At 40.4% G+C, this 20478-nt stretch overlaps 1 protein-coding gene across 2 annotated transcripts in view; it reads left to right on the forward strand.

Annotated features, from left to right (window-relative positions):
* The first annotated feature begins 12510 nt into the window (after positions 1 to 12510).
* SPOPL (speckle type BTB/POZ protein like) overlaps positions 12511 to 20478 on the forward strand; it is a 30129-nt gene continuing 22161 nt past the window's right edge. For both annotated transcript variants that reach the window (XR_004060878.1, XM_030952196.1), the window contains exon 1: positions 12511 to 12693. The gene's annotated coding sequence lies outside the window, so the exon portion shown is untranslated. The remainder of the gene's footprint in view (positions 12694 to 20478) is intronic.

The raw sequence follows: 20478 nt of genomic DNA on the forward strand, positions 1-20478 counted from the left end.
TATTTTAAGTCAGAGATTGGCCGAGTTTTTCATTAGCCTTAAAATTAAACTTGTTTTTTAGGGTTTTAAAAAAATCTCTTTTCTTGCATGGGAGACAATACTTCTCATTTGCACTGTTTTGTTTTTCCAGTGAGATCACTGAGCATGGATTCCAGCTTCCTACAGTATGGATTATCAGCTTCAGCCTGGAAGTCACATTAAAACACTTCCTTATTTTGATCTACATTGATATTTAAATTTTGAAGACAGAACTATCATTAAAAATATACCAAAAATCAACACTGCAACACTTGGTTTGGATTGTTACCGTTGTTTTGGTAGTTTGTTTCTGGATAAGAGTTGGAAGGTGTATTTCTGATAATCAAAGGGAGAGAAAAAACCCAACTGAACTAGAAAGGTTTATAAATTCTCAGATGAAATGATATATTTTTAATTCTCAGGCATCTCTCTACAGCTCAGAAGCTTTCCTCTACTGTGACAGATTGGAAAACTCCAGTACAATTTGTCTTTTCAAGCTGTCTCTGAAAGAAGATTCTGGGGGAAGCTTTTCAAGTGAAGAAACATGTGCTGTGTTCTTTGCTTTTAGCTTATATCCAAGCCACTGAACTGAGAACATTTTATGTTCTGTCAGTTTTAATGTTTTCTCGTCTACTTCTATAATTGTGTCACTTGTGAGACTCTGCTAGAACAAAGACTGGGGTTTGTGAAAATGTGAGGTGTGAACATAACACAGGGATTCACAAAGAGTTTTGTATTCACAAAATTCTCAAACAGAGGATGTGCAAACTCTCTGGTGCTCCTGGAAAGATTTGTCAACTCAGGCTTTGTCCTGTCTTTCATGTGGAAAGTGGAACCAGTTCCTTATTCCAGAGCAGTGAGTTCTGCCTCGTACTCAATATCAAGGCACCATTTTTCATTTTTGTGGCACAAGTTCCTTGATTCCCTTGGCCAAATACTATTTTATTTGCCAAAATACTGAAGAGAATCCAAGTTATTTGTGATTTTGACTTACATTTTGTCTGGCTAAGTGTCAAAAATGGAAGGTAATGGGGGAAGTCAATGCATTTTAGAATAAATAATCTGTGTCTAGGTTATACAATTATTTCATTTTGGTTTCTCATTAGGAAACATTTGAGAAGTCACTTTAATGTAAAAGAAAACAGTAGAAAAAATTAATTTGATTTTAGAAAAAAAAAAGTGAAACACTTCTATGGTAGATAAATTAATGGCTCATGTGAGATTCACTCAGTTGTTTTGGGAGGCAGTTTTCTTGGAACATAGAGTATTTCTGCGCCAGCTGTTTAAAAATTCAAGCAATAATGCATCATCTTGGGATCAACGTTTTGACAGCCAGTCCATTGGTCCTGCAATGCTGAAGCTCTCTCTCATGGTCACGTACCAGTTGCTTATCAGTGTTGCTGGAGTAAGATTGCAGCTCTGCTGGTCAGCCAGACCCAGCTTGTTACTGGGCTTACAGCACAGCGGCAAAATAACATCCAAGATTTCATTTTCTGCATAAGAGGCGTCCATTTCAGAACCTTGTCACACAACTTGTGTTTCTTGGTAGCCTCTGTGGGTGCTTGCATGTGCTTCAGTTTCCATTTTCTTTAGGGAACAAACACCGGGATATTTCCTCTGCCCACAAAACGCTCCGTGATATTTTGGTCTAAATGTTTTAGTTCCTGGTTTTTGTGCATTTTCTCTGCCTTAAGAGGCAATGTGTGCTCTCTCAGACAGTGCCTGCCAGCTCTACTTCCTGGTTCCCTTACCCTGAACTTTTGTAATTGTTGGGCATTAATGGCTATTAAGGTTTTGGTCCTTTTCACTCTAAAGCCTCTTTCTGTCCCAGGTCACAGCTCTCACCAGACACTAAATACTTATTCCAGTGTTTCAGGCATTATGCCTAGTAACAGTGTCAATCATTTTATGTCCTTGCTTCACAATGGGAAAGTATAGAAATAAAAGAATAAGAAAAATGAAAAATAAAATCAATTTTATCTTCATTTTTAATTCATCACCATCTTCTGTAGGTGTTGCAGTGTTACCTTGTTAATTGTATTTCCTGCCATGTTGTGGATGCCATAAATCTGCTCAGTGACATCAAATTCATCTTGGGAATGCTGAACAGTAACAGCTTGAGCTTTACAATCAAATTGTTCTTTATCTGCTGCTTACAGAAATCCCAGAACTGTGGCAAATGCCCGAGCCACGCATTTAGATTTGTACTGTCTGGCCTACACTCTTCTGTCTTTCAACTTGTACTCCTCATCTAAGTGCCATCCAATTTATTACTTGCATGAAAGACTCCTTACAGCACAAGAATTGAAAAGGCTTCAAATACTGCAGGTTTTCAGCCAGAATTGCTGCTCTACTTCAGCCTTATCTTCACGGGTAGCACTAACACCATGGTAATTTCTTTCTTTCAGGTGAGGCACCACGGTCAGCAATAGTTACAAACAGGGCCTGCACTTGTAAAGTTGTTTGAGACTCAAAAGAGCTAATTAAGGATTTTTAAACCAGCATGCCATACTCTATAAATGCAACTTTGCTACGAATAAATTGTTGTAAGGTCGGGAGCACAAGTTTTTTCTTTTTCAGCATTGTCTCTAACTGCTCCCAGGACCCATTCTGGCAGTTCTGTACTATGGAGCCCTGGGCTCAAGTCCTCAGAGGTTTCTCTTATCTGTAAAAATGAGTTTGCACAATTTCCCTCTCTTCTTGCATTGTTCTGAAAGCCCTTCTGTGTATCTGCTCTCTATTATCCAGTGAGCAGAGAGAAGAACAAGTAATATTGACCATTCAATAACTAATTCTCTGATAAAGAGAACAGCTGAATGGAAAACAGCTTTCCATTTATTTCAAAGAAAAATATTGATAGACTTATCTTTTTAAATAAAACAGAAACACAATACCACCATCCATGTTTCTCATAAGTAAATATGTTTGTCACTGATGAGAAACTCTCATAAACCAGTTTTTTAAGCTCCTCTTGTGATTGTTCATTTAGGTAGAAAAGAGCCAAATTCCCAAGCTTCCGTAAAAACATTTGAGACAAGCTGCACACAGTTAAGAGATAAGAGCTATCCACCTCCTTGCACACGAGCAGCCAAGGAACTAGAAGCTAGTAGAAGTGATATTAACTGAGATCAACAGTTGAAAATTTCCCTCTGTTCTGGGTTCTGAGCTAGCCTGTAACTCCAAGGAATTAGTATTTGTGAAAAGTCTTCCTTGCATAAAAATTTTTAAATGAAAACTAAAAAATCAAACTCAGTAATGGATGATGAAGCTTTGTCAACAAAGACTGATCAAAGCACTAAAACTAAATCATTCTCCATCCAGATATTATGGAATTCAGACTCCTTCCTAAAGTATTGGATGAAAAATTAGAACTGATTTCTAGAACAACAGAATACCAAAGCTGCAAATCAAAAGTATTTCAAAGGCACTTTGATTAACTGCACTACAGTCACATGTTGTACCAATTGATCTCTGTTTCCTTCTTGGCAAGTATTATTTCTTGTCTCCAGAATAAATTGTCCATATTCAAGAGTGACCTTAAAATTGCCATCAGGGAGAGATGACTCAGAGAAAAGCCTCAAGGTATTCCATTATATTACAGCTTCCTGTGAATCTCTTCATTTTGAGATGATGCTGTCATCTTCTCTGATGTTAAAACTTGCAGGGCCAAACAGGTGGTTCAGATGACAAATCTGATCCTTGTGTTCTTAAAACACATTTTTTAGAGTTGCAGCCATGACTGTCAATGACTTTGAGATAACACACTTCAAGTTTTATTGGCACTTAAAAGAGAGTTCAAGGTAGTTATCCAGGATGATCATATTTAACTCTTTCTTTTAAATTATTTAGCTAATATGCTTGTCTAAATACCTTGAAATACTAAAATCCAAAGGACATTCCAGTTTTTGATTACTGAACAACTGAAATACAAGATATCTGTTTGATATCTGTCTGATCTGGAAAAGACCAGACCTATCTGGTCTTTTTCCCTAAGACTCACTAGGGAGCTATTGTTTATGTTTTCTGAATTTAAACACAATATCTTGCAGTTGTTCCACAGTGAATTCCTGCTCTCTGGATATGACCATTACTGAGTCACCTTCTGTACCACTATGAATAATTCTGTTGAATTTAACAGAGATACTCAGGCATAAAACAGCCACATTAAAATATCTGATTCTAAATATTAAGTATTTAATTTTAAATATTCAAAGTATAAAACAAGGTAGAGTTGAAAGCAATTAGGCACCTGAATTTTGGGTTACAATAAAGTTGTTATTTTAATATATGCTTGTGATAACTATGGCAAATTCTTTTTTAATGAAGAGATACAGAATGAACCCACATATAAATATGATAATATAACATCTTTCCAAATCAATGGTGTCAACAGACTCTTTTTTAAAAAAAAAATGAAGCTACTTTCACCTTTTGATATAAGTGGAATGTTGACCTAAGCATAATGTGCACAGGAGTTTTCTGCACAATATTTGTCACTAATTAGCTTTTATGTTGTATAAATATGGTGAAGCAGTTGAAAGCTGAAATCTCAAATGAAGTTTGCATCCAACTACAGTATTGAAGATTTATTTTAACCCTGTTTTACCACTACATAATGTTACTCAGAAGTCAGATCTGCCTTAATCTACCTCTTCCTGACCAGCAGTTTTAAGCTGCTGAAGGGACTCCAGCAGATGTCCATCAGTAAGTGGTGCACTTGTCATACCACATTATTCAGCTGAGATTCTGCTTTAGGAATAGGATACTTCCATGCTGGTCTCTTGAATCCCAGAGCAAGGGGAAGCTATTCATCTTATGAATCATAATACGTCTGGAGACACTAAATGCTTGCCAGCAAGGAGAAATGAAGTGGATGAAAACATCAACAGTGCAAAATCTTTTCTAAGGAGAACTACAGCACTTACAGCACACATTGATAGGTAAAAAGGTGTTAAGTCTAAGTAAATGCCAAAAAAAAAAAAAAATAAGAAACGCCTGTATTGTTTTAAAATGAAAAGGTTGGCTTCATCAAAATTTCAAATATCTGGCACAATTCTGTTAGAAATTACCATGGGGCTGTTCTGTGTTCCTAGCTTGGTATTTAGCATGTGCATTGGGATCCTTCCAATAATCCTGAATGTTGTTTGGTGCTTTTTTCTGGTATTCAGAATATGCCATTTGTCCTTACATCTATTCACAAGGAATGGGGAAACTCGTATGTAAATCTCCAATATTTCTTAGAGATGAAATTCAGTGAGCCCATATCTCTTCATCAAAATTCAGGAACCATTCTGCTTAGAAGATTTTCCTACAAAAACTCAAACTTATTGCACAGGTTATGTTATTTTGACTACTGAAGATATTGTTAGATACATATATATCTAATATTGCTTATTATCTAGTGTACATGGTTCAACACACTTTAAAATTAACCTGGAGGATAGTCTTATTCTTTAAGTACCTAAATTTTATTAAAAACCATATGTCCAGATTAATTATAGATAGTAGTGGTGAATAAAGCTGTGTAAATTATGTCTTTTCTGAGGACAGTGAAATCGAAAAATTAGAAAAAACAGCCAGTAGAATGCTTTCATTGCCCATAAAAATTACGAAAAACAATTTTTATGGTCAAATAAAAATGCTGTTTGATACACAGTAAAAGCATGTTTCATTAGGGATTAATTAACTGCCTGAATTAACAGAGGCCAAGTCACGTGTAAAACATGAAGGCACGAGCTTTAAATTTAATAATTTTCCCCCAATCCATTTTTTCCCCAGTGTACGATTTCCTACCCAAAAAATTTCACAATAGGGGAAGAAAAAGAGTAAGAAAATACAGGATGTTTTGGTGGAATATGCAGAACTGAACAAAATAGGCAATTTCATGTGTAACACATAAATCCATGGGTAAATGATTGTGCAACAATCAGTAAATATCCAATTGTCTGTTATGCATATTTGCCAGGAATAAAAATAGGCATTTACTAGAATGACAATGCTGCTTTATTTTAGTCCTTATTAAAAGTTATGTATTTTATACATATGTATTTTATATTAGTGCTCCATGCTAAAAAATTTTGGTTTGTAAAGTATCCCAGAAGACTCAGTCCTATAAAATGCTATGTTAAAAGGAATATGGGGGTTTTTACCATGCATAGAGATAAGTATACCAAGTCCTGTCATGAAACTCAAGAATTTGGGGAATATTAATATTGAAATGTGCTCCTGTGAGCAGCATAACTAAGGATTTTGTTTATCAGCTGGGAAGCAGGAGGCTGTTTCAAGAGGCAACACCACAGAATCTCACAACCAAAAAGGGTAATAAAGTTCCAAACAACTCATCTTTCTGACACAACTGAACTGAGGTGTGGTTTTTCCTCTAAATGTGCCTGAGCAGCTTGATCTTCACTCAGTGAAGAATCTGGATTCTTCTGAGAGTCTGTTCACAGGCTCTCTGAGCCAACTGAATTGTGTTCAGATGCTGGGCATATCTCTATTTATAAATAATGATGTTTGGGGCTTTCATAAAATTCAGAACTTCATGCTTGTTCTTCTCTCTATGAAAGTTACATTTAAAGACATTTTAAAAGCAATTTGGTATTGAAATGAGGAAGAGACTGCATTTGGGTTCATTATCAAATTTATGAGTATAAGCCACAAAGCAGCATTTGTTCTTTTTTGCTTTCTGGTACAAAAAGACGTTTCCACATTCTCTGAAGTCTGTAGAAGGGAAGTCCCTTTGTGTTTCAGTGGAGTTTGGAGAGCAGAAGGAAGTAGAGAAGGACAAATCTGGCATAAAATTTAAAACCACAGGGTTTGATTTTACTTTTTTTTTTAAGGAGAGGAATGCTTATTTGCAAAGAACTTTAAAGATATTTTCTCATCCTTTAGCAAGTTCCGATTTGACAAAGAAATATTTAAAAAAAAAAATCTTTCCTTAAAGAAAACTATTATAAAAAATGTTACCACATCCAGTTGTGGCTGTCAGGATTGTGACTTTCTGAGCAGATCAAATAATACCCCTGGTTTGTCATCTCACTTGTGACCCTCAGTGGCAGTGAAGGGATAGTAAAGGAGAAACAACCTGGGACACAGCATATGGTTACACAGCCATCACGGTTGTGGAGTTCTGGCAAATATGAATGAAGAAAAATAAGTACAAAATCAGATTTGTTGGGGTGCATATGGTTTTTTTTCTTACAAGAACCTGGTGATATTACATAAGAAAATACTGGGGAGGAATAAAACAAAGATGGTCAGTGATTTGCAGCTCATCATTCTGCAGAAAAGTTATTGTCATGCAGTGCTGCAACCAGCTTCCAGGAAGTTTTCTGCCATTATGAATTAAAGAAATACCCACAGGAAGATAGCATACCTGCTTTGAAGTCCTTGCTCTCTATTTTAAGGCATAACAGTGAATAGCACAAACACAGAAACTGATGGAAAAGAGCATGGCAATACAAAGCAAATTCTTTTTAATAATTCTTTTTTAACACTAATAACATATAAGCACCTTTTGAAATAAAATGTGTTGAAAAACTGACTGAAACTGTTTGGGAAACCTGTGCTTGTCTTGTGAAAGTTAGAAAACTGAAATGTTTTCATATTTTTCATGAAACATTTTCCAGTGTTTATTTATTTGTTTTAATGGAAGAAGAAAGAGAAGCTCACACCCTGCAGCTGCTGAGCTCAGGCAAAGTTTGGAAGTCCCAAGCTCAAGCCTCTGCTAAAACTAGTGTTTGTTTATGCAAAGTATAAACAGAGAAGACTTGGTGGTTACAGTAGCTTGGTGGTTTTTATCTGTGGTGAAAGATAGAAGATCAAAACTCACACTGAATCAGGAAAAACAGAGACTTGGCTGTGACTCACCCCCAGTCAGGCTCTGTGCTGCAGCCACTGGCAGAAACACTTCACTCCTCCAGTGTCACCCTCCTCTCTCAGGAGAAACTGCATCTTTGCTGAAACCTTCCTGCAAAATTAGCAGATATTTCACAGTGAAGAGCGCTGGCTTCAAAACACAGACCTTTGCAATTGAAGACCCATTCTGTTGAAACACTACTGAATAATTTCAGGGCTGTATCACCACTTTGTAGGAAATTGGTTGCTTGTCGTGGCTTAACAGTTTTATTCTTTTCTTTTCTTTTTCAGAAAGGAAGTCCAGGAAAATATAAAAATAATTTAAGGTGGGAAAGTCACTCTAAATTGAGCAGTATCTTTTTACCCTGGAACCTTAAATTCCAAAAAGCAATTCAAATTCTGAAGCCCCTCTAATACAAAAAGACAAAAAACTTTCCTGCTGAAATTTTTCACTCTATTAAAACTGCCCATATAATAGTGATTTATATCAGCTAGATCTGCCTTTGCATTTACTTAATGCAAAGTCACCCATACATCTTGGCAGCACATCTGCAGTGTTGTCCACTGGCTCTGTTAAAAGTAAATAGGGTTGAATGAAATAAGATGCTATGGATTTATCATGATTCCCCCAGAAAGTGCTCACATTTGGACAACAGACAGGAAAAGAAAACAGAAAACATGTAATACTTGCCCTCTCTTGGGTTGCTTGCAGTGGATTTCTCTAGAATATGTTAATGAAATAATTACACTGATTAAAAAACAGATTAAATTAAAATTCCTGTCCTTAATTTCTTTCAAAAATGTTATTTTAGTGACATAATCCTGTTGTGGATCTTGAAAACTTATTGCAGCAATGTGCTTACACACATGTACATAAATGGCTCCTTTCAGCAGAAATATCTCAGAGATTTATGATGAATCTGTAATTAGGATATATAATTTCACCATTGAAATGTGACTACTTATTGAGTGGAGAATGCCTTCCACTCACAACTGCATTTTGCAAATCACTTCAATTCATGTTTACATATGCAAGTACTTCCCTTAAATCTGTGGGAGTAATACTAAAACCAATCTATTTACAGGCCCTGGGAGTTAACATCACCATGTGCAGCAGCTGAATTCAGCTCACCTCATATCACAAAACAAGGGTGAAGAAATCTCATCAGCAACCTAGAATAAATTATATTTCACATAGAAGCACAAGAAATACCATGTTTAAAACTACAGCAGACAGAATTTGTGTTTTGAGGGGTTTAACTAAGGTGAAACTCCCAACAGCCTGAAATTTGATCACACTGTATTGCCTGCCCAGACTAGAGCACTGAAAATCTCCACATACTAATCCTTTTATAGCTATATGTTAATACGCCTTCTTAATCTTTCTAGGAGCAATAAGTAAAATTATTTTAGAGGCCTTTCTCATTAAACAACCCTTCCCCACACAGAAATGTGTGCATTGAGAGCTTTTTCACAATGAGAAGTGATGGGCAGTCTAAATAGAGGAGTCAGTACTGCTGGCTGTGTGCGCAATTAAAAACAACTACAACAGCCATTGTGCCTTCTTTACGTGTCTTTAGACATACAGTTTCCCAGGATGTAATTTGGAAATTAAATACATTTAGTATTGGGTTTTATTTAAGCAAATAAACTAGCATAGCCTCTTTCTGTGAAAATTTTTTGAAAAGTATAAATACCACCAAGGTCCTGCCAGAAAATGGTATATATTGTAAGAGTATATTCCTGTCCTCCTGCCTGGTCTGAGGAAGCATGACCCAGGGTACTCACTCTGGACCCAGGAAAGTTTTGTCCTTCCTCTGGTCTCTGCCAAAATCTTTGTTCTGGAAGTGCGTTTAATCACTTCACCCTGCCTTGTCTTTGTCCACCATTTCTGTTATAACTAGATTACAAACTCTGTGTTTGGGATAAAACATTTTGGCACGAAGGGTCACTCATCTCAACTGACCCACTAAGTGCTACCAAAATGCAAATCACACCAATGCCTCCTGAAGTGACAGAATTTCACCTTAGTGTTACACAACAGACCAACACTGCATGGGGCACTTCAGTTCAGCACTGAGAGGGTGCAAAAATGGGAATATGAGGGGGAACAGCAGGAAACAGAACTGAGCAGTGGATGAAAGGTACAGGAAAATAAGTTGAACTTCTGCTAAAACCAAGTGGAGACTCCAGATCTAGAACGTGGCAGCTGCTCTGCTTGGCCCCCATTTACACACCCTGCCGTGGCATGTGCCCACACCCCCACATTTCTGAGGGGGAGCAAAGGAACTTTTCAGCCCAAGGGATGCATGAGCTATAATCTCACCTTTTGACTGCTGGCAAACATGCATGTTTTCCACAACTTCTGTTAATGATTCATCTTTGCAGACTTTCTCTAGAGTGGGATTTAAGGGAGGCGATGGTTACTAGACACGAAGATTCACTTACTGATTTTCTTACATGCCAAGTTACTCTATTTAAATCCTAAGATTCCTGTTGTGGGCTCTTCAGTTACAACTAGGAATGCACCCCTGATTTTCACTAAGAGTGACTGAGTTCTGCCCTGTGAAAGAATGGTCCTCTTTCACTTCCCAGATGCAACAGTGTCTCCAATCACTCAACTGTTCAGCTCACAAGACCAAACATTTTGTGTTCTGTTTGTGTTTCTCACAAATGGCAAATGTTTACTGTGTTTTCTTCTAAGTAGTGGGCAACATAAAAGCAGCCTGGTCCCCCTGCAAGAATCTTGCTCACTAAATGGAGTAAGCACTCGCTGTGGATGTAAAGCTGTTTCCTAAAAGGGCTGGTGTTAAAAAGACTCCAAATAAACAAAAACCGCTGAGACATCTGAAAATAGAGTGCAGTGCTGAACAGGTTCATGAAAGAGTTCTGAGAGAACTAGTACTACCAAAGGCAGTATGGCCCTGTCAGTGCAGTTTTTCTCTGCAGGATGAATTATCTAGGGCTCTGAGCCTCACTAATGCAGTTGTATCGATTTTGAGACCTTGCTAGCCTGGGTATCCTTACACAGCACAATGCTCAGGGTGCGTATTCTTAGTGCTCATTCTCAAGAGAAGCAATTAAGGTGTCACTGGGTCTTAATTGTCTCCATAGAGGATGTTTTCTTTAAAGCCCTGTTTGTTTGAAAAACAAAGCAAAACATATTGCTTAAGTTTTATTTTCAGACCTCCACGGGGAATTTTGCAGTACTGTGCATGTAATTCACAAATTATCACACCACTTATTTTTAGAAGCAACTACTTCAGTGATGTAGAGAAATTCACCTGGTTCTAAAGGAAACAGATCTGACCAACAGGTCTCAGAACTGCTAGGTGGTGAACATTTGTGGAGGGAGCAGAAGATTCCTGGTCAGGGGCTGTGGACTGAAGATATTGAAGTGTCTGTGCCAGTCTGGAGCAGATCTGTGGGCAGGGTGAGAAGCTGAGAGCCCAACACCAGCCCTGTACATGGGGGAACAGTCACTGAGGACTGGCAGCCTCCAGCCCCATTACTGGGGAGCAGACGGAGCTTGCCAGTGTCAATCTCAGGTCAACATCATCTGAAAAAGAAAACAAAATTAAAAATAAGTAAATAAGGAGTCCTCAAAGGAGCCCTGCTGACCGTTTGGAGCAGAGGTCCAGAGGAGGGCAATGAGGGTAATTGGGGGACTGGAACATTTCTCTTATGAGGAATGGCTGAGGGAGCTGGGCCTGGCCTGTTAAGCCTTGAGAAGAGAGAGCTGAGAGGGGATCTCATTAATGTGTAAAAATACCTAAAGGGGGTGCCAAGAATATGATACCAGGGTCTCCTTGGTGGTGCCAAGTAGGAGAACCATGGAATGGCTTGGGTTAGGTGACCTTGATGATCATCTTGTTCCACCGCCCATCATGGCAGGGACACCTTCCCCTATCCCAGATGGCTCCAAGCCCCGTCCAACCTGGCCTTGGACACTCGCAGGGATGGGGCAGCCACAGAAACCTGTGCCAGGGCCTCACCACCTCCAAAATTTGTATTTTTTTCCCCAATATCTGATCTACACCTGCTCTTTCCATCTGAACCCATTCCCCCTTGTCCTATCACTATGTGCTATGGAAATACCCTTGCCTCATCTTCCCATTAAGTTCCCCTCAAGTATTGCAAGGCCACAGTTGAGTCACCCCAAGCTTCTCTTTTCCAGGCTCAACAACCCCTTTGTCCCGGCCCCTCAGGAGAGGCACCTCATCCTTCTGGACGGGCAAGAGAGGGAACACGAGGCCAGGGGAAGGCACAGGAAGCTCCACCGGAGCACGGGGAAGAGTAGAGCTCCTTTCTGGAACAGACTGCCCGGAGAGGGTGAGGAGCGGAGATATTCCAGAACCATAGGGACGCGGTCCTGCGCCATGTACTGTGCTGTGGGGTAGCTCTGTGAGCCCCGAGGAGCCGCTGGGATCCCCGGCAGCGTTCACCCAAAACGTGCGGTTTGGTTTGGTTTGGTTTAGTTCGGTTTGGTATGGTTTGGCTCGGCTCGGCCCGGCCCACTCGGCTCCCGCCCCGCCCCGCGCGCGTTCCCGGATGGAAGCGGCGCGTCCCGCGGCCGCGTGACCGCTCCCTCCCGGAAGTGCGGCGGGAGCGGGAGCGGGGCCGTGCGGGAGCCGGGAGGTGCCGAGCGCGGGGTGGGCACGGCCGGGAGCAGCGGGACTCGGCGCGGGGGCAGCGATGCGGCTCCGCCGCCGCCCGGGCTCGCCGCCTTCGCCTCCCGCCGGGCGCCGGTGACCGTCACAGCGTCCCCGCCCCGGCGGAATGAGCCCCGCCGCGCCGCCCCGCCAGCGCCGCGATCCGGTACGTGCCGGGCCGGGGGTAAGGGGTGAGGGGGGAAAAGCTTTTGTTGTGGCCTCGGGCAGCGCCGGGAGGTGCTGCGGGAGGGCCGGGCCGGGCCGTGCTGCGGGGCGGGCGGTGTCGGCTCTCCGCGGTCCGGGGATCCCCGCATCCAGCGGTGCCCGCCTCGGGCTCCCGCAGGCCCCGGGCGAGCGCTGCCCGCCGCGGAGAGCTCTGAGCTCGTTCCCCGGCCGTGCCCTCAATACCCCCCAGTGCGGTTTGGTTTGGGAAGTTGATGCCGTGTGAGAAAGCAAAAGGAGGCGGCGGGGGAGGGGGGTGGTGGCTGGGGGGTTGTTCTAGTTGCTCGCCGTCTTTGGGCTGCGGAAAAGTTTGTGGCAGGGTTCGGTGGGTGGTGTGCGAGGCAAGCTCCCCTCGGCTCGCCGGCTGCGCGCACCATCTTAGCCCTGGTCAGGAAGTGGAGTTGACTCAGGCTGGTTTCACCTGATGATGTCGTCTGCTGAAATTCCCGGGAGTCCGGGGAGGATTTGCATCACACTGAGGCTGTTCGAGGGCAGAAGTAGGTGAGAAAGACCGTAAAGAATGGAAAACGGCAAAACAAAGGAAATATCGATATCGCTCGGGCTGAGGTCTCGGTGTTTTTTAAACTGTAGGATACTGAAATCAGCAATCCGTTTTAAAACGCAGCTTTGCATTGTGACTGTATTCTTAATTGCTTTTCTAAATAGGTGTCAAGAGTCATAAAAATAGTATTTGGACAAAAAGGATTGTCTCGAACCTCCTGCCAGGAAGAACAATCTGTGACAGAGTCAAGCAGGGTCCTTCATTATTCTTATCAGTTCTGCAGAAAGCATTATTTTGATAGATATCCCATATGGTTACAGGAATTTTTACCACAGTGGTTCTGAGCTAAACCATTTGTATGACTGCCAAAGGCATTTTGTTTTAACCGTAAGAAAAAAAGGTTAACAAAAAATGTCTCCTTTTCTGTTTTTTACTAGAAGTTGTATTATTTCTGGAAATAACTATCCCTTTTTAGAGGGGTACTTAGCAGTTACTGTCACTTCTGGAAGTATTTTACCTGGCTTCTCTCTGGGCCTTCTGGGATGTGTGACCAGGACAACCATAAATGTTTGTGAAGGATTTCCAGTGTGTGTCTATTGCATGGTTATTTCCCCCTCACTCTGTAAGGGGATATTTACTCAGGAAAGGGAAAATAATTTTTAAACAATCTGCCTTTTGTGTATAAAGCTGCAAACTTGTCAGGCTTTGGTACATCAGCAGAAACTGCGTTTAACTCTGTTCTGGAAATCTGAGATTTTAAATATCCAGAAATATCCTTGGTGTTATATTCCCTTGAAACAGCTTTCTGCCAAACTTTTAACTTTGGTGCTTTGCAGCCTGCTCTTAAACTGTCAGTGAAAATAAAGAATTACATTCTGTACTTGCATAGGCGGCGCAAGCTACTTGTTGCTATTAAAAACTTGTATATGCTCTAGACAAATATAAAATGATTTTGAAAAGCTACCAAGTTTTCTCTCTGGCCCTAATCACTGATTTCAACCGTCAGTGCATGCTGTTTACAGTTTTTGCATGTTCAGTTGAAATCACATAAAACTACTTCTTTTTCCTCTTCTTTTTTTTCTATAGGTTGTGTTTCTCTGTTGATTTTTGTGCCTTTGAAAGCACCTAAACATAAATATACAGTAGAGAGAATGAAACCAGTTGTCATTATCAGCATAAGTTGGAGTGGAGAAGAAATAGCTGAGGACAGCAACAGGAAACAGTTGACTTGCACTTCAATCTCATTAACTTCTCGCTTCATTCATTCTTCCCAGGTTTTCTGCCTGCTTTGGCAGACAGTCTGCATTGTTTTTCATATACAATCTCTTCACATCTGTTCACTTTTTTTTCTCTTTGCATCCCACGCAGTTGTAGAGGTGGTGGTAATTAGAAATTTGTCCTGTTGAATGTTTCCAGGTCCTTTGGTATGCCCAGGCATAGGCTTCTGTGTGTCTTGCCTTACAAAACCACCTCAGCCTGCTTTTTTCTTTTTTGTTATATTTTCATGTTGATGACAAGTGGATATTTTTGGTAGTTTTTTTCTCACAGTTTTTGTGACAGGTTCATATGCTCCTTATGGGCATTTCTGTCTCCTTGTCAAAAGCAGTCTGCTTCCTGTGTATTTAGCAAAACCTGGTTGAGACTAAGGAAGTCGAGTGAGATTGTTACACTGCCCAGAAGCAGCAGCCTGGTACCTGTAGTCATAAAATCCTGGGATCTTCAAAATGCTGTGCTCCCAATCAAAGCATGAAGACTGTGCATTTTGTCCTGGATGTCCTGGGCCCTGCATTTTTGGGATGAAATAGAAGGCACTTGCCTCAGTGCTTGATTAATGCCTGTGGTCTCCAAGAGCCTCTTGTACCTTGACTCTTGGCACTGGCACAGGGTGCCCAGAGAAGCTGTGGCTGCCCCATGCCTGGCAGTGTCCAAGGCCAGGTTGGATCATGCTTGGAGCAACCTGGGACAGTGGAAGGTTCACAAGAGACCTTCCTTCCTTTGATTTCTTGAGAAAAATTCCAGTTCATGTTCCTGTGACATTCTGTTGCTTTTTGTCCCACTCATATCAAAAGGCTTCCTATTGGAATTGTCCCTTCACATGGAAGTAGGAAATCTCTCATTCAGCTTGTGCTCGGTACTTAGTGGAGATTTGTTGCAGCTCTGTGAGAGATGGAGGTGTTTTAGTGGTGGTAATTTTGATGTTGTTCTTAACTGAGAGAAGATGGTCCCTTGCCTTAGTTCAGTGGGTTTCTTAAGAAGTGTGTGTAACTGTTACAGAGTGAGTATTTTGCATAAAGGTGGGGTTTTGCTAATGTCTAAGCTATTCAATTTGTGTGGTGGAATTTTGTCAGGAGTGTATGTTCAGTATTGGAGAGAGCTTAACCTAAAAACCCTCAGCTAGAAACCTCAACTCTGTTGGTTCCATTTTATCCAAATTTAATAGCTTTTCAATGTGTTTTTTGGTAGCCTGGCTTAAAATTATTCTTTATCAGCTACCAGGTTTTTTATGTTTTGTACAAGGAATCACTTTGCAACCATGCAACCATGCATGTATCTGTCAACGTTGTTGTGATGAGTGTTTGCATATAGCATTTGGGAAATGTAGTGGAAAGTCAGATACTCTTTCAGTTGATTCAGAAAGTCATTGGCGTGGAATAATCCAGAGAGCTCACGTGTACAAATTCCCTGAATTAGATTACTTGTCCTTGATACTGCCTTGCATCTCCCATTTATCACTTCATTTTTTGGTGAAAAATATTACACACGCTGCTTTTAATTGTAACAGTCTCCATCAGTTTGTCCATTGTGGTTCATGTGGCATTTGCTCCTTGCGCTATATTGTGACTTGAATTCTTAAGTAGTTCAAGGGTGAAGTATCATTTGATGTGCAATTTACCTGTGTGCTTTAAGAAAAAGCAATTGTGTGCCAGGGAGAACGCAACAGAGTAGCTCTTGGCATGGGCAGTGCTGCTGTTGGTGGAGTAAATGTCTCCAGCAGTTGGGAAACTTCCAAAGTTCATGGGGTGGGAACCTCTTATTGTTGTGTAGTGGAAAGGATCACTGGGTGAAACTTGGGAACCGAGCTTTCTCTTGGCCTCCTTCCTGGTAGTTCCTTTAATGTTGGTCCCCTCCCAAGAGCTCACTTACCAGTTGGTCAAGTCTTTTGCAAAATCGATTTGTGAGTAGGGCTGCAAACGGAGATGAAGGAAATGGGGGGTGATGACTTGCACTTGATTTCTTTCAAATGCCTTGTTTTCTTGTGTGCTGAATGTTCAGCAAATTAATTAAAACTTTTTTTTTTGGGGTGTCTGTAAAAGGGTTTGGGGTGGTTGCATCAGCAGCTGCTTCCTGATCAACTGGAATTGAGCTCCTCTGGCCTGAGGAATAGCTGGTATTACTTTCTCCTCTGCTGTTCTACTTTCTAGTTCTCTGTTCCATGCTGACTTTTTCTTTGGAAAAGTTCACAAAAGCTTTCATTTTCCTGGCTTTCTTTATTCATATTCGGTTTCTAATTGATGAATCTGCTTTCTCCATTAGCATGGCCTGTAGCCTATGAAATACAGATGATTTCAGTACACAGAGTTTAAGTTAAAAACCACTGGGTTCAGTCAGAATAAAATCTGAACACAAGTTATTTGTTGTTTCAAGCACTTAATAAATTAATCTAGTGATTCAGATCAGCTAATAATTCCTCTAAATTCTTTAGAGGAGACACATATTTACTGTCTTCAAAATAGGGCTCTGAATTACTTCATAGGTAGACATTACCTCAGCAACAAAACCATCATTCTTTAGTGGCAGTTTTTCTTAAATTTTGAAACGGATAGATTCCTTGTTAACTGAGATTAATTTCAGAGTTACTTGTTTGTAATCAAAACTCTTGAAGATAAAACCAGAACTTGTTTGTAATGAATTTATATAATGAGTGGTTAATATAGCTTCTTCAGCTTCAGGGATGGAGCAATATACAATGAAAATATTAAATCTTAGCTCCTTTTTGTAAATATCAGATGTACCAGTGGGCACACTGATATTTACATATCAAGTTGAGTAACTGTTCTTGTAACAGGACAAAACAGTCATTTTAACTAACGTGTCTGTGCTATGTGCAAAGTTACTTGCAGCAATTACTTGTATAGATCTGGATTTATACCTTTTTCTAGCTGTTTTTTTCATGTATTTGGAAAGTTCCACATAGAATCTATATGAACTTATTTGAAGTCATATTATTTCACTTCTGAAAATGTTATTCTGAAGACGAAGCAGTCTGAAATCTCTGGCTGATTTGTGTGATTGCAGGTTAATGTAATGCATTGCTGTACTGACTGTCCAAGTGGGTGTGATCTCACTCTTGGATCTGGCACTGCACTTGGCATATGGCGGTTTCAGAGGTATAAAATGTATGAAATCTATTTTCAGTGGGTTTTTCTGATCTCTGCAGAATATGTCAAGGTAGATTTTTTTTGTTTATTTATGTGCATATAGTGAGCAAATTTAAATTAAAATGGCAGCAGAATAATATTTGTGTTGCGATGGGTGATATAGTTTCTAAGAAACTGAAACTTCTTATACTGAAGAAGTTTGCATAAATACATTTTAGATAAGTTTTGCAAAATCCACTGGGCAGGTGGTTGATCCAGGGTAAAAAATACAGTAAATAAATCTGAAAGATTTGAATTAATACTGTTGCATCTCATGAGAGGCTTGTGATTAGGGGAGGTCCTGTCGTGCTTATGGCAAAAATGGGCATTTTTAGTAACATTCTGCAGAAGTGGGGGTTTTCCCCTTTAAAAAAAAAGAGGAAGGGAAGAGAGAAGGAAAGCATGATATAACTAGAAGTGAAAGAAAAGCTTCCATAGGCAGTAAACTGCTCAAAATTGGTGTGTGGCAAACTTTATACCCAGAGTTAGCTTCTGTGATTAGTTATATTAGTAAGATCAACAAGCAAAATCCACTTTTATTCTGTAGCCAGTGGTTTTGAATATTGTTTTACAGGCCAGGCATCATTTTTAATGATTAAATAGCAGTTGTGTTTGGAAAGGTGCCATTCCCTCCAACAAGTGTGAGACTCTGCTCACTGAGTGCTGAGGGGAAAGATATATGGCAGTAACATCATCAAGTGTTAGTCTGGGTTACTAATAAATTACAGTGTCTGAGCCTTCAGAGGTTTCCAGAGTCACTTGTAAAGAGGGGCTCGGCACTTGGTGCTGGCTGACTTCTTGATTTCCTGGTAGTAAATCTCTTTTTTTCCTGCTGTTTGTTTCTCTGCTCTGGGAGAGCGTTTTGCTGCGTGTGTGGGGTGGGATGATTCACTGCGGGGTTGTGTCTCCTGCGTGTGCATGGAGGCAAAAAGCAGCAGACTCAGATCTGCTTCTGGTCTGCCTTGTTTGACAGCACCCAAGATGAAACCAAATCTATTTACTGCACAGCCAGGCCACCCTGACAGGCCTGTGCCAGCCTCTTTGCCTTGCTGCTTACTTGGGAAATATTCTTCTGGCTTGAGCAACTAAGAGTGCGTAAGTGGGGAAACTCGCAGGAAACTGCCGAGCTTTGGATTGTTTTTGTAGTGGAAAAAGGGATCTCAAACAGATTATATCAGAATGGTTCTTAAATTCTGAAGTATAGGCAAAACAGTACCTGGATGTTTTTTGAATGATAGAAGTTGTCTGCTTGTCTTTGAAATTCAGAAACCAGTTTCTGTTGGACTAATTTGTGAGCTGGACTCAGTCATCCTTCCAACTCAGGATATTCTAGGATTCTATGAACTTTTAAGATTTTCTTTATTTCTGTGGGTCTAAACCAGTTTAGCTGCAGTCCAGTCCTGAGATGTTAAGTTTTGCTTGCATTGATGGCTTTTAGAGATTACTGCTTCACATTCACCAAAGCAAGTGTGCGTGCAGCTCTACCTCTTGGCCTGCCTGTCTTTCCTAGGATGTGTCTCATCAGCTGTTGTGGATTAGTCCAATTTCAAGACTGTTGGGGCAAATTAACATCAAATGCAGTTTGGTCCTCTGGCAGAATTGAGTTTTAGGCCTTTTTTCTCAATTTCCTAGCTTTAAAGTATCACTTGTTTTTTGCATTAAGTCTGACACTCAGGCATGGAGGAGGCCTGAAATGAGCTGTGACTCTCAGAATCTCCAAGATGCAGCTGTGTGCACAAATGTGACCACTGCTTTGCCATGAGAGGTAACAGGGCAACAAATGACTGATCAGCTCCCTCCTGGGAGCATCTGTGAGTATGAGCTTTTGCCTGCTGAAAGCAGTTGTACCAGTTCAATGTGAGCTTTGCAGTGATGCCAGTCTGCAGGAGTTAATGAGGAGAACATTCTTTGCAGCAAATGACAATACAGTACCTCTCTCCAGAAAGTGCAGGCCAGTGCTTTCCACAAATCTTACGGATTTTAAAAGAAAAGAAAACCAAAAACAACCCAAACCACGCCAGACTAGCTGTGAATCTGCTAGAGAAAGATATCTCTTTGTTACAATTGGAATCAGCTTTCTGTTGGCTTATACAAACTCCTGTTCCAAGTGCAAAGAAGAAAGTTTAAGATTAGAATTTTTGATTTGGTGAACTCTTGATTGTGTGTAACTGAAGCATTTAGGGAAGAAATGTCTTCATTTAATATACTTTTCACATGTCAATGGTTTGTTGGAGTAAGAGTAATGGAGTGAAACTAAGGAGGGGAAAAGATCACTTTGGCTGTATACCAGGAAACAAACCCCGTCAGCAATAGATTATTTGGATAGAATATTTTCCCAAGAGGAATTGTGGTGGAAATACGCCTCTTTTGGGTCCTGTAAAACTAGACTGGGCAATGAAAATGAAAAATGCTGTAAGAAATAATCTTGCATTTCTTCTTCAGGGAAATGCATAGATGACTGCTGTAGGGGATGGCCTGGGATATCTAATTCAGGGCACAGTGGGTTTCCTGTGTTACAGAACAATAATGCAAGGCTAATGCTGAGGCATTTTTATCAGTGAGCCTGGGTGGTGTAAACTAGACAGTTTTAGCTCCAGCTCTGCTGAGCACTTGGGCTTTCTCACAGCTGAGGTAAAATTGAACTTTATTTTTCAAAGCCTTAGGATAGGAAAGAAAATTGAGAGAAAAGCCTGACAATACCGTGTAAGCAACTTTACAGTTTTTACAACTAATAATATTACCTTGCTAATCTTGAGCTGCTGACTTCAGAGTCATCAGTCATAGGTGCACCATCATCCTTCTGAAAAGT

This window comes from Camarhynchus parvulus, chromosome 7, assembly GCF_901933205.1.
Source record: "Camarhynchus parvulus chromosome 7, STF_HiC, whole genome shotgun sequence".
In the NCBI taxonomy this organism is placed as follows: domain Eukaryota; kingdom Metazoa; phylum Chordata; class Aves; order Passeriformes; family Thraupidae; genus Camarhynchus; species Camarhynchus parvulus.